The sequence below is a fragment of the Osmerus eperlanus genome, chromosome 2, assembly GCF_963692335.1.
Source record: "Osmerus eperlanus chromosome 2, fOsmEpe2.1, whole genome shotgun sequence".
Lineage (NCBI taxonomy): Eukaryota > Metazoa > Chordata > Actinopteri > Osmeriformes > Osmeridae > Osmerus > Osmerus eperlanus.
The window spans coordinates 4,342,292-4,354,880 of NC_085019.1; the positions used below are offsets into that span (position 1 = coordinate 4,342,292).

Consider the following 12,589-nt stretch of genomic DNA (forward strand, 5'->3'; position numbering starts at 1 on the left):
TATTTTTTAGAATTTAGTGCGTCGTAACTGAGGAAGGGGGAGGCAGCATTTTTGTCTCGCGGGCGAAACAGGAGCGTAAACAGGTTAAGCTATCTCAAATCCTAAAATGGTGACACATTAATAATGCCTGAAGAACAAAGCTTGCAGCAATCTATAATTGGAAAGAAAACAGAAGAAAAAAATATTGAAAGTAAAATAAACGTAGGCTCTTGTTTAATGGAAAAGCACAACATATGCTGTGCAGCCTTCAAATAAGCCAAAGGCAGCCAGCAGGCTATTCACCCTCACCAGAGCCTAACACTATTTGCAGCCCCAGGCTCACTTTCTGTAATGGCAGCACTCTATAGTCCAGGGGTAGCCCTGAGGGCATCAGACCACAACACTCAGGGTGTCAGAGCTGAGCACCTCCCACTGCACTGAAGCAGCCATTCCCCAGACACATTACCATTTGTGCATTGCATGCTGGGTAATAATGACTGTTGTAGTCATCCTCTACGGACAACATAATGAGGCCCGGTTGCTTTTGAAGACAGACTCAAAGGCACATCAAGACACTGCTAAATTAATATTGTACTTGTTGCTCAAGGCACTTTTGAGCTTGCCTTATATTGTATGCACCATTTTTCAATATACATTTTACCTCGCAATACAAATCACTACTGCCTCCCAAACTACAGAGAATTTTAGAGAAATATAGTAGCTAAATAATAAGGAACTGGAGGAACATCCTTGTCTCAACATGCGTTAATGGATCAATAGACACACTTACTCATGCCAACTGACTGACAGAAGATATAGCAGAGGTCATATCCTGTTCTGTAGAACAGGGTGGACTAGGGTATTTGTATGCCGCCTGTTCATGCTACCTTGAGGGGAACTCTTTCAGCATCTAAGACTCTGGCTCTGAGCACAGGCTTCTGCTCGCTCATACGGAGCCTCGGGGATGCTCCTCCGCGGCGAAATCCTGTACTTCAAGCCAAGGAATGACAGAAGCTCCCATAAGGCACATGGATGAAACGGATACAGTAAGTACCGCAACCGTCTCCCCCCCCCCCATGTACCACCGTGTGTAGGTCTGTCACACAGCAACTCTTGCGTTCACTTCCCCATCTCCCCCTGTAACACTGAGGAAAACACAAAGTGTCAGCCAAAAACGATTGCACTATTGTCAAATCAGGCTTCAAGTGACATGCAAATTCAATGAGACAGTCTCCCCTAGTCATGATGACAGGGGCAGGCATGATTCTCTGCTTTGTTTGCAAACATCTGTCATACACTGTAGTGTTATCTCATTGCATCTCGTCCAATGGAGGTCTTAGCCTTCATATCACACTCTGCTAAGCTTTATTCAATCTCACACTGTTCCTCTTTTGGCTGTTGAAGGTGCCTCTGTCCCCCTGGGATCGTCCTCATCCATCCCAATGACTGCCCTTTATTTGATGTCATTGAAAATGCATGCTGCTCTTGCGGGATAGAATGAAAAAGGTAAAGATGGGCACCCAGAAGAGAAGAATCAATTGAGTTGAAATGGAACCGCTTCTCTGGGGGAAGGAAAACATTGTGCTCATTGAGCTACTGAATTGCTTTTGTAAAGAGGGAGGAAGATACATGTGCTTCAGTTATATCTGAGGATATGAAAGTCATGCATTAATTACTAAAAGAATATTGCCTAAAATAGAATTGGTGGTTTGCTCTGTAAATGCTGTTTGTCAGAAGGTGGCCTCTTATTGTGGCATCAATAGCACACTTGGTGGACCTGCCAGGCTTCTTCAGAGAATGGGCCTCTCAAAGGGGAACAGACAGCTGCGAGGCACTGCACACTAATTATTTTTTTATCACACTTTACTTCCCTGATAAGTGAAGGGTATTGTGCAATAAAAGTGCGTAGTATTCATCTGTTTTCTAGACAAAGCCTTTTTATTCCCCCATGACAATTGTAATCAGCCCCTCATATAAATTGAGGCCCAAAAAAGCTTTCACTATAGTATTTATCTCAATGTGACCTTATGTGCCTGGAAGCAAATGAAAGTCAAAGCAATGATCAGAATTTGACAAAAAAAGCTAATAAAAGATGGAATGATAAATATTATGTGGAGATTCACAATATATACTGCTATTATGTACAATCTCAACATGCGGAAAGAAACTCATTAAAATGTTTCACACTAAATACAATACTTTCATATCCTGTTGGTTGAATAATGAGCCACAACAAAGAGGCAACCACAAAACCGCTAGAAAATAGGAACTTCAGGGTCTCAACAATCAGCATGACAGAGGTCATGCGGTACATCTCAACCAAGTCAGTTAAAGTGCAAACAGGTTGGCCTGAAGCACAAACTACTGCTCTTATCCAAACAGTTGATACAAAACGTGGAAACAGGAATGTAAGTCTCTTTTTGCTTACCCCGCAAGTAGATGGGCCTGTGACCACATTCACCCTCCTTTACCATTACAGAATGCAAGTCTGTTCTCATCCTAACGTGCTGAATAGGTTTTCACAATATAAACTTTTAATGTTTTACATTCACCTCAGTACTAAATACTGCTTGAGTATCAGGTAATATTAGATCCTGTGGAAGAAATTGCGATTTCCTGTGTGCTTACATTATTCACTAATCAATAGAACTAGTCATTGGATACTAGTTAGTATGTTCTCATGTAAGCTTGCTATTAATAAGAGTAGATTGTGTCAGGGTGTCAGGGTTAATAGATGTTTGGGATCAGGAAAAAGTACTGGGTAAACGTCCTTTGTCATGACTACAAGGAGAGCGCCAACTATGATCTCTCTAGTCTGAGTGGTCATGTGTTGGGAGCTGTGAATCTCTTTCTCTGAGACTGTTGTAACGTCATTTCGGCCTGACTGTCACTATCTATGTTTACATTCTTGTGCCATATAAAAGATGGTCCTCCGGCCTTCAGAGCCGAGTGAGACATGATTGAGACCTAAGCCTGGTGTTGTGTTGTCATTTATTGTCAGAGGTCTGGTTTTCTCTCCCAATCTGCAGATTGATAAATACCTATTAAAATTCAGAACTCAACTGAACTTAGTCACTCCGTTTATGAAGAGACGGACAAAACACTTTCTTCATCAATCCTCATCAAGCAAAATATTAGATTCTCATCAAAAAATTAAATGTCAAATCATAAATTATGTATTATTTAATGAAGACCTTGAGTGCAAAGGTTGGATTGAAATGAGTATGCTCATGCCTTTACAATTGGCCCAGACAAGGTCTCTTCTAAAAGTCAATGTAGCACACTTACCACTTGGTATTCCTTTGGCAGTGTCATACTTTGTAAAACTTTAAATTACTTACTGCTCTGGCATCACTTGTAAATTCCCAATAATACACTCAATTGTTCTTCACTGGATCGAGAGTCCTTCAATAGGCTCATGCCCTAGTCTGATTCTTGCTATTCAAGAGAGCTAGAAATCTCATTACAAAAAAGCAAGCTCCATTTTAGATGGCACTTGTTCTAAAGAAGCCATGGAGAATGGCCAGTAATTACATGGCGTTGATAAAAACAGATGCATTAATGATGTAGTGTATGCCCACAAAGATATGTATTCAGCCATTGCCAAAATTGACTGCATTCAATCCAGTACTATACTACAAAAAGCACAGGTATCTGCCTAAGTGGCATTAGGTTGTGTCTGTTCCTGCCACAGTCTTGTAATGCAAACATCTGTTGTGATTACAGGGTTCAATACTAACAGTACACACATCAAACAAGAGGAAACAATCAGGTAGTAGACAGTATAGATTTGCCAAAGAGACAGGGGAAAAGTGGTTTAATTTAATTCTGTAGATAAGTATGAAGAGTAAGACACAACTTGGAATAATACCTGCAGGTTTGAACGCAATTTTCCAGACCATCAACTCAGCACTCACTCCTTTGGCCTTTAAGCTCAGCAGCTGTCGACGAGGTGGGATGCGGTGAGGTGGGGTGAATGGGGGGGATAGGGTGAAGGGGAGGGGGGTGGGTGGGCATTGACACCTCTCCTGATGCTGACTCAAGTCATAGAAGGCTGGACTGGGATCTGCAGTCCGAAGTGTGACTATGGAGCATACACTAGTAAGTGCACATTTCGACATGCTTTGTTCTCCAACCAACTGGTTTTGAGATTGCATGCAATTCACACTAATATGGAGACCTGAAGGAAAAGTTAATACATGCAGAGTACGGCTAGGCGGAGACAGCTCTACTTATCTTCCTCTGTCAATTACCTTGCTGAGCCAATTCTGTTCTCCCCCCCAATTAACCTTCTGGAAGGGAGTGGAGTCCCTCAATCAAATTATGCCGTGTAGGAACCAAATATTTGAGTGACAGCTCACCCTGCTTCAGCACTCTCATTAAGGTGCTATGAACACCATGATTCACTGTGTCACATTTCTTTCTCTACCAACCACAATCAAATGAAACATTTAATGTGTTTATCTGTTCACTTGTAAGGGAATGTGCTTTGTTTTGAGACTGCAAGTTACACTGTGTGGTTTACCTGAAAGGATGACCGTAGACCTAAGACTGATCCACCAGCAAGACCCCTGAACTATAAATACTAACCCAATCCCTGAGTAAATTTTACTCAAAATGTGTGTATTAGCATTTTGTATTGGCATTAGCAGAATGTACAGTGAAGACTAGTTTCAAGTGGTTTGACAATTCTAAGGTAGTCAGGGACCACCTTAACAACCTGTACAAAACAACATATAGGAATAAACTTGAGTAAAATACATTTTTTCAATAGTAGTGTACTCTGGCGGCCTTTCTCCTTGTAGTGGCCTTTTTACAGAGTAGCAGGGGCAAGGATGCATCCTGCATGTAAGAACAGTGCATGTGCAGGGATGCCTTGCATTTTACTGTAAGGCTAGTGCACAGACATGATCGCCAGTCTCCATTTCCAAACACAGGCATGATGAGGAGCACATGATCAGAGTGTGGAAGCAACGGAATGAAGGAGGGCTGCAGAAAAGGATGAGCTACTAGAGGGAAACAGAATTAATCATAGAGTGCACAGTGGCAGCAAGGACATTGGGCTTGTCAGACTCCTCCACTGGCCCTATTTGATCTATACAAGAAGACACACACTCCAGGGGGAAGGAATGAATGGAAATGGGATGGAGGAAAATGGAAACATTGAAAGCTGTCTGGTGAGACGGCTTTGTTGTGGAATAAAACTGTCCTTGTGAAAGGAAAGTTATTTTACAAGGCATATTCCCTGTGGCATCCTATGGAAGAGAAAGATATGTTGCTCTTAAGTGTAAAAGATCCCTCTCCTGTTGCTGGTGGAGGGTTGAGTGAGAGAAGAAAGATAAATTAATGGTAGACTTTCAGGAAACACCTCAGTAGAAAGGCAGCCAAGTGGGGCATCATAGTTAGATGCAATGGCTTAACAAGCCTCTTTAAATGCCAACTGTGTGTGGAGTTTATCAGGCACAAAACATAAAGATATGTGACAGCATTTGCATTTTTATTGCTATTGTCCATTTGAATGTACTCTCACAAACTCTGATATAATAGAACAAGCATCTGAAGGCCGGCAAAATCAGATGCTGCCTCACCAAAGAAGCAGAACAGACTGAAATGAAAGGCCATGTGATCTGTGAAAAAGAAAACTTTCGTTAGAGCTCTCCCAAGTAATGTTCAGATGTCACAGTGATGCCAGTACCTTTCTTGTTCATTTTACAAGGTCCGTTGCCTATCAGCTTTTGTCTTCTTCCACAGCATTCTGGTTAGGAGAGCTGCATCCTCCATTATTAGCCCACCTACAATGGTCCCAAGGTTCCCACCAAAAGGGGATTGTGTGTCACACATAGACACACCAAGACATCTACAGCTCTTCCATACCTTAGCAGACCCCCACTCGCTGCCACACTACAGTACATCGTACCATCAATTGCTTTCTTTTGTGTCTAACAAAATAGACGTATGATTGTACTTAGTCCATCCATGTGTGTGCTCTAATGATTATGTGTATTGTAATGTTCACGAGGTTGCAAGTATTTTTGTAGAGTTCAGCAAATAATGGCCAATTACATGGAATATATGCTGTAGAATTTGTCCAGAACAAGATTTAGTTTTTTTTCTGAACTGGCAAATTAGATGGTGTGGAGAGAATTCCATATTATAGATTAGAAAATAGGTTTTCCTGAAAGAATTTGTTAAACTCACCAACAACACTAGGTGATGATATATTTGATTGGAGACCACTTCAATCAAAACCCCACAGAGGCAGACAATTATTTAGTTTGTTGGTTGATGCAGTGATCCGCTAACAGTTGATAGTCATGCCATTTATCTGTACAATGCAAGAGTGGAGAAGCAAAGCTGCTTACACTGCAAAACGTGTAATTCTGTATAGATTCCAGCCGACCTCCAATGACAGTTGCATTTAAGTAGTTTATGAAGTCAGCAACTCTCTTTTCAAGAGATTTTCAGATGCGTAGACTGAACTTCTTATGGTCTCTCCTTACAGTCACTTCCTTCTGGTTGTCCCCTTTCAGTGGAAGCTTTAGACCACATCTTCCATGTAGACATGGCTCTTACCCAATTTAATTAAGGCTTAAATTAGCCCCACCAAGTATCCAATGTCCTAAATGAAGAATGGACAAGTTACAATTGTGCCAAGCGTCATCAACCTAAAAGAAAAACTGTCAACTGAGACGTTGTCATCAGAATAACCAATGACCCATTTATGATGTGGGTTTGAGTTACCTGAAGGCACAATGTGAAATGGAAACTCTGATGTTCCTCCAATAGCAACCAAGATATATTTACAACAATTATTCAAGCATGTAGCTTAGTCCTCATAGTAATTCATGCTGTATGAAAAATCACACTGAAGTTTGTACTCAAAATAAATGACCTAAATACAAATTACTATGCACATGAACTTTTAAAGATAGTGATAGAGGTTTGGATAAGTTTTTTCCTATGACACCTGTTAAAATATATAATATACTACTGAATTTGTTTTTGCTAAACTGAAATTGTGTATGTGTACAGTATACTGATACATACAGCCTTGACCAATCCTTGGTGTGACGGGTTATGGAATATGGAATAACCCTTTAAGAGAGGTAGAATTGATCTGCCAGTAGATGGCACTTTTCCCACTTCACTTTGGCACAGTCTCACCTCCCACAATCCTGTTATCACTGAGATCACTGCAAACATCTCAAGGCGATTACTACTGAAGCCTAGACATGCCTTGGAAAGCTTGGAAAATGGAGACGGAATTCTAAACTATTGGTTGCAGCACTGCAGTATCTGTACAGCAAACTGTTTTTTCTTATACATTTAAAGCTACTTCAATGTTCAATTCTCAATACAAGGTCATAAGAGACCTCACATACAAAAACCTACATGCTGGATTATTAAGGCTTCTGTCTTCAATGCAATTCTCTCAGGCAGTCAAGAATGATGCAGTGTTCTCTGGTTACGAAGGTCACTTGACCATTGTATACTTAAAACACAGAACACAATACAGTAGTATATAATATACGACATAAAGATTACAAATCCCATATCTTTGGACATCAAAAGGCAGATGGTCAGACAGCAGATCCTACTTTAAAGGTAAGTGGCCTTGGCTTTTAAGCCTTTGTTGAGGGAAACCCTACTCAACACTGCAAAAGATAAACTAAAGCCTTCTCTTTCCCCTGGTGCACCTCCGTGGCATGTCAGAAAGTAAACACCTCATGTTCTGTTCACACGTTCAATAAGGAAATACAACTATTTTGCTGCCAGTTTGGGCTTTACGAGTGAATACGAATCTTCTCTCAATCTTCTCAAGTCATATAAGAAATGACATTAAATGATTCCTTCGGTTGACATGCATTTTATAGATGAACCCCCTCTTTAAACCTTTCTGTCTCTATGCAGACCCTTGGATGGAGTTGAAGGTCAACCCCAGCTGACTTCTGCAGGGGTTTGAAGCCCTAGCGATGAATGGGATGTGACGCAACAGAGAGCACAAATGAACTTTCACGGTCTGGGGAAAGTGTTCATGTGGAGCAAGGGCTTTGGCTTCTTGTCGGGATGTGGAGTGAAATCCTCTCTGTGGCTGTAATAAACGGGTGACAGCTGTCTCTCAAAGCTCCATGGCTTTGTTTTAACATGTATTTTCTCCATGATTGCCTCTCTCGGCGCTAATTCTCTGGAAGCAGGCTGTGAAAGCCTTCATTAACAAGCTAGCTTGCACCGTGACACTAATCACACTCATTATTAATCATGAAGTGTAAACTAACCATTTACCCTTTTAAATATGGAGGATCCACACATGAGGAATGCAGTATGTTTCCTCCATCTTGTTGCAAGGTCACAGAAAAATAACCTACTTTGGTTTCATAACGTCACAATGCATTTAAGCTATTACCAGTTTGATATCCCAGTAACATGCCCATTATTCACGTCTGCAGACCAAGGCTATTTTCACATGTCGTTCTCAAGCATTGGACTATTTCTGTGAGTGCATTGCCAAGAGGCAAGTTTGGCAAACAATGTTTTATTTGGTAACTGCAAGTTCAAGTCAATTTACAGTACAGTATGTGATAATATAACCAAACAAAGAGTATATGTGTGTTATAGTTTGTCTGTAAAACAAAAATCCTGTCCTTTTAGAAAGGCATCAATGGCTGATTAGAATGTTGTTTTATAATCACTTGTGTCCCTTTAAGGCTCCCTCTGGATCGGTGTCTCTTGCATGCTAATCCTCGATGCTCTTTTAGGTAATCCATTCAAATAACTCTTCTTGAATTCAATTCATTAAGAACTCCAGGTGGAGTGGGAAACTAACACTTTATAGGCAGCTTGGGTTGGACGCTTGACCAGCATTTCAGCACTATGCACCACTGCTACTTTCATTAAACACACACCAGAACTCTCAAGGATATTTAAGCATCTGTCTCTTGAAGACTAAATATAGAACAAATCAATTCCTTTCATTGAGCACCAGGCATCAGCTATTTCACGGTATTTAAGAATTTTCCCTGAATCCAGGCTAGCTGTGCAATATTTAGGCAGCTGCAGAGAAAAACAGGCCTTTCACAATCTGTGTTAGACCCTGTTTGTTCATTAACCCAGCATTGTCTCAGCCCAGACACTGACAGGTGGGAAGGATTGCACACCAGGGACTATAGCCTACATCTGTCCCTTTTACTGCTAAGTCATAAAAGCTCATCAAATAAATTACAAGGTCAACCTGACTGGAATTCCTGGATTCTCATCACTTGTGTCAGTTATGTTGTCGTAGCAACCTACTGTAAGCAGCTATCAACATACTGTCATTATATAGACTTCAAATAAATGGAAATGGATAGAAACCGACATGGCTGGATATAGTTTCGCAGCCTCCACCTCCTGGAGTTGTGATTGGCACTAAGTAATGTTCGCTGTCCTGTGCACAGTGGGATTACAGTGCTAAATGTGGGTTATTACATGTATAGGAGGTATAGTATAGGTACCAAAGCAGATGCAGCACGATATTTTTCTAGTTTTGCATAGCTCATATGGATGAAATGGTCTGCAAGAGAGCTAATGGTTGTGGGAGGGACAGTCACCAGAGACGGGCTCCGTTGATGATAGAAAAGATGACACTTGACACCTGCGATATTGTGCAGGTGTTGTTCCACGGCAGAACAACATTAGCTGCACCGTGGATTCACTGTGGGTTCACATTCCCTTACTTTGAGGGTGCCATTTTATTCCTCAATAATATTCAGGACCGCTGCTTGCCCTTTGTATTTCGATATTCACTTCAGGTACTTTGTTATGAGGTCACGTTAGCTTTGACAGCGCATGGTGTGCATTTTATGAGTTCCATTTTCATACAAGCAATTCTGTTTGGAATCACTCTTTGCTACATTACAGCATAAGGATAGTATAAGGGGTATTATACTGGCTGTGGTGGTGGCAGACAATAAATGTTGCACATACAGTATAGTGTATACTGTATATGATTCAGGGGTAGAGGTGAGGGGACTGTATAACTCCTTGGATAAAGACAAAATGTAGTGTTTAGTGGTTTTGCTAGAAAGTGTCTTAAGCAACCCACTATGAATTATCTTAACACAGAGCGGTACATCCTCTTCGGCGGGTGGCTTACATTTGTAGGCATGATCTCCATATCCATCCATACTGAGTGCACTAATTGTCATTAATAATAATCATGAGGGCTGTCTTTCTATGATATCATAATCACTCTCCTTTGTTTCAAGGCAAAAGGAGTGCTCAACAGATTTGGTATATGAAGTGAAATTTGGCCCCATGAGAATTGATGGGCCAGGAGTCAACACATGTAGCTTTTGGAAAAATTAACTTTCTGCAAGAGGAAAATGTCACCAGTGGGTACACTGGAGAGACAACAAAGGATTAAATCAAAGTCATTCAATTGATTGAGCTTTCCAACAAGCGTATTTGATGTGTTCAAGTGGGATAATAGTTTGAAGTCCTTCCAAACATGCCACTCTCAGATGATTGACAAAGACACATCTAAAGACAGTTTGGCTCACACAGAAATCAATTTATCTGTGGTATGTCATGAAGACTGACATATAATTTCTCCATGCAGAAGAAGAACTGTCAATATGACCTCATGTTTGAAATGATAATCTAAAAGTCACAGGTTGAAATTAATTAAACAGTAGATTTAAAAATCTAATTTGTGGTATAGTTTATTTTTCAGGGGTGCATATGGTAAGAAAGTTTCCATATTAGATGTCGCAAGGGATTTTTTGTTACGGCCTGCAAATTTTCCTCTTCACTAAAGATTTAAAAATACTTAACTCATGTTTTATATCAGCTTCAGATCTAAATACTAGTTAGCTTTCGTACTTTGCTACTGCACCCAAAAGGTTCCTTACTGCCTTACTGCTCAAGCATGGAAATGAGGAAATAGAGGTTGAACTTGGAAAACACATGACAGTGTGGGAGTCAGATAATGGATCTAAGTTGACTGGTAATCAATTAAAGTGCCTGGAGTCTGAGACTTGGCCTGTCCTGTAAGTGACTTGTCTTTGACATTTATCCTGAACATTAAGACCAGAAGATTAGCCATGGATTCCCTTGGATCCTCTTAGTGACTATGTATTCTGTTGTACAGTTGAATCTCTGCCTGACTGTACTGTACACCTACCTCTGCAGTCTAACTTCAAGTCTCTGATGAGTTCAAGCATCTCTGGAATCCTACAGCAGCATATGTATTCCTGGATCCTTCCTCTCGTCCCTCCTGGGAAAACAAAAATGATAGAACAGCAGATCAAGAGACTGTCGAGATCAACCGATCCCTTTTACTTTGTAGGAAACACAGTCTGGTTCACCCTAGAGTAGTGACATACAACAAGTTACAGTAACAAATGGATCGACATGGATTGATATCTCTGCATGGTTTATTCAGAAATGGGTCACAAGTTTCAGTGGGGCTCATAAAGGATTGATGAACGCCTTAGAGGGATGACCCTCTAGTCCTGACCTATCATTGGAGGAGCACTCTGCAACATTAATTCATGCACTTGTTTTGGTAGATTGATTTGATTCACTCTATAAACTTCAATCAACAGAACCAAGCTAATGCAATCATGTACACCGGAATCTGGTCATTCTTAAGTCTGCCTGTGATCAACCCACTGCTGCTTCTAATTAAGCACAACTTACCCCCCCCCCCCCCACACACACACACACACACACAGACAACTTTCAGTTAACTGAAAATGTCACTTGAATATAAACTTTTGACAGTTTCTCAACACACTTCCCCAAAGATATGTCTTCTACGTATACGTATTCTAGTTAAAACAACTATAAAATATGACTGATTTGTTCCCAGTATATTACACTAAAAAGAATATGACAAAACTGGTTTCTTTGTGCCTGCTTGTAGGATCCGGTTTACCGAGTATCTCTGTAAGGTGACACTGGATGGCAACAATAAATAGACACCTACATACATATTAACATTTGCAAAAGGTTAATCTCATTTACATCAGTATTCACATTACTTCCCTCTGTTAAATAAATGAATTCTGTATTCCCATTCCCTGTGATCTGCAGTGTGCGTGAAATGCTGTATCTGAGGAAAAACATGGAAGAATGTTGAACACATGCTAATGGAATCTTCAGCACAGCGATAATTTCAATAAATCACACAACCATAGATAACGCAGTTCAATTAGCTGGTGAGGATGCTATTTGCATTTCGGTGAAAGAGGTGATAGTTTAAGTTCCCAGAGGCAGCTGCCACACAGAGAAGGCCCATGAAAACCCGAAAGCGGCGGAACCACGAGAAGAGGAGAGTTCGGGAGTCTTGGGCGCTATTCTTTTAATTACTCATCATAATGACTCCATTTAGCAGTTCAATGACCCATTTTATGGCATTGAACAGGCATGGGAAGCGCTGTGTCCTTGGCAGGGTCGAGACTGCAGCTGCCCCAGCCTACAGTGTCTTGAACCGAAAGGGACAGCAGACAAACCTCCCCACTGGGCATCTGGACCACGTAGGTCTATCAAGCGTTCCTTAACAAACAACACGTCTAGGGTTCATGGTCACTTTTGACAGACAATGAAACTATAATGGATGGAAACCAAC

General features: G+C 40.9%; 1 protein-coding gene across 1 annotated transcript in view; it reads right to left on the bottom strand.

Moving 5' to 3' along the window:
* elfn1a (extracellular leucine-rich repeat and fibronectin type III domain containing 1a) overlaps positions 1-12,589 on the bottom strand; it is a 48,376-nt gene that overhangs the window by 10,385 nt on the left and 25,402 nt on the right. The window contains exon 2 of the mRNA XM_062447519.1: positions 11,141-11,233. The gene's annotated coding sequence lies outside the window, so the exon portion shown is untranslated. The remainder of the gene's footprint in view (positions 1-11,140; positions 11,234-12,589) is intronic.